Raw genomic sequence first — 2,572 nt, 5'->3', positions numbered from 1 at the left:
CTGTAAATTCTCTCCCCTTGGTGTATGTAATCCCTTCCCCTCCTGGTTTTCCTCCACACTCTTTGGTCTGTTCTTTCTCTGTATCCTTCAGAGGCATCTCGTCATTTTATTCTTTGAAATATGGGTGTTTTCTAGATTATCTATGATACAATTTTCTTGTTCTCCAAATTTGACATCCTTGTTTCACCCACCCCAAAGCCTTAGGCCTTCACCTCGGCTAATGGTTCTCAAATTTATCTCTTCAGAACAGATGTGTCTTGATTCATACAGCTATATACTGTTCTGTTGTTTCTTGAGAATCTCAACTTCAAAATTCCTCAAGTAAATTCATCAGCCTCAAAACAACTTATTTTATTGTATTACACATTCATGTCTCTGCTCCTGCCAAACATCTTAAGAAAATATTATTCTTTTCTCTGTTGCCATCAAACCCAATAGATACAAGCTGCTTAATGTTTTTGGGGTCTCATTTGTTCATCTCCAACATTAATCTCTTCATATAAGCTATCATTCCTTTCTTATAGTTTAGTTCTTGCTTCCTTGGGGTAGTCCTACCATTTTCAAATGGTCTTACCTCACAGAGTTCACTTTGTCATGTTTCTAAAATGGAACCTTGACCAAATCAATTTCTTACTTTGAATTCTTAAATCATCATATGCTTTAATGTAAAATGCAAATTATTTCATAATTAAGCCATGCCAGAACCTTTGTGTTTCTCTCTCGCTTACTTCTTGGACCAGTTGGGACCACTTTTGACTGTAAGTAACAGAAATCCTCAATTAGTAAGGATAAAGAAGTCTGGAAGTAAGGAATGTTGAATTCATTCAAGAATGTCATTTAGCATCCACGATCCTTTTATCGTTCTTCTCCACTTAAAGAATGCTGGTTTTTTGTCTATGGCCACAAGCAGGCTGCTTTACGTTCAGGTGTCACATTTGAATTCAGGCTGAAAGAAAATGGAGAGGAAGGTGCTAGCTGTACCTGTCCACTTTACCAGTAAAAGAAATGTCCTTCTAGAAGCACTTAGAATATTTTCCCTTGCTTTGCCTTGGCTGTAACTGGGTTACATGGCCATTCCTAGTTAGAAGAAATCTTGGTGAAATCCCTCTTTAGCATTCCAGTTCTCATGGTAGAGGCAGGCAAGGAATAAGGTGTTGGAAATTGACTGGGCAACCAATTCCTTCTTGTAATCTTCCCCCAGCAATTCACCCTCCTCCATAGTGTGTGCCTTCTGTCCCACTCATACTTAAATATTTGAGGTTCCTGGAAGCATGGCTACCTTTGCACTTGTTATTACCTTTGCCTTGCAGTATTCTCTTCATCTTCACTGCTCTTTGTCTGGATAACTCCTGCTCAACCCATTGCCATTCCCTGATAGTAAATAAGTTTCCTGGAACTTCCAGTTGAATTGGGCCTCCTTATTTCTGCTTTCTTATAGCACTGTAAACATCGAGGTAATTCTATTTCCCTCCTAGGGAAGTTCAAATCCCTCAAAGTTAAGAGTAATTTCATTTTTAAAAATTTTGTTAAAGCATATATGATATAAACCTTAAACTTTTAAACATTTTAATTGTAAAATTATGAGGCACCAACTGCATTTAAAATTGTGTACATCACCACTATTTCCAAAATGTTTCCATCATTCCAATAGAAACAATACCATTTAACAATAGCCTTCCATTTATGCCTACCCCTAAACCCTTCTAAGCTTTAATCTGCTCTCTATGAATCTACCTGTTGCACATATTCCATATAAGTGGAACTGTATAATAGTCATCCTTCAGTGTCTGGCTTACTTTATTTAGGATGGTGTTTTCAAGGTTCACCCATATTATAGCATATATTGGAAACTTACTCACTTTTTGAATAATTCCCTAATGTACATGTATACCATATTTTGTTTTCCCCATTCATCTCTAAAATCTTCTGTATCTTCATATCCTAGCACATTTCCTGGTGCCTAGTAGGAATTCATTAATATTTGTTTATGAGTGAATGGCTGCCAGTTTTATGCACCCTTGATGTGCATTCCTAAAAATGTGTCAAACATAAATTTTACATATAAATTCAAAAATTTTCATTTTATGTTGTGAAAATAGAGAGTAAGGTAACTGTTCATCTACACCAGTTGATTCTTTATAGACGGTTAGGTCCAGGCAGTTCATTGGACATTGGCTGAGATTTGCTTTTATCATACAGCTTTGGTCTATTGCTTAGATGAGTTGAGTATGTTTAAAGATATAAGTCATGGAAGAATTTGAGTGCTATGCTACCAAGAATTTTATGGAAATAGACCAGTTTTTTAAGTATTTTAAAGAAGTAAGTTTAATGGTTGAATGTGTGTTCTAGGATAATTATGAATCATATAAAGAATGAATTAGAAGTGTTATTCATATTTAAAATGTGCAACAGACTATGCATAGTATTTTTCTACATGAAGAATTTTAAAAGTGGATGCAGTTGATATAGAACATCTTGGAGATCTACTGGTGGAATTTCTTTCTTTCTTTTTTTTCTTTTTTTTTTTTTTTTTTTTTTTTTTTTGACAGGCAGAGTGGACAGTGAGAGAGAG

This window comes from Oryctolagus cuniculus, chromosome 6, assembly GCF_051225735.1.
Source record: "Oryctolagus cuniculus isolate XC-2025 breed Fujian yellow rabbit chromosome 6, ASM5122573v1, whole genome shotgun sequence".
Taxonomy (NCBI): Eukaryota; Metazoa; Chordata; class Mammalia; order Lagomorpha; family Leporidae; genus Oryctolagus; species Oryctolagus cuniculus.
Note: the sequence above shows the minus strand (reverse complement) of the source record.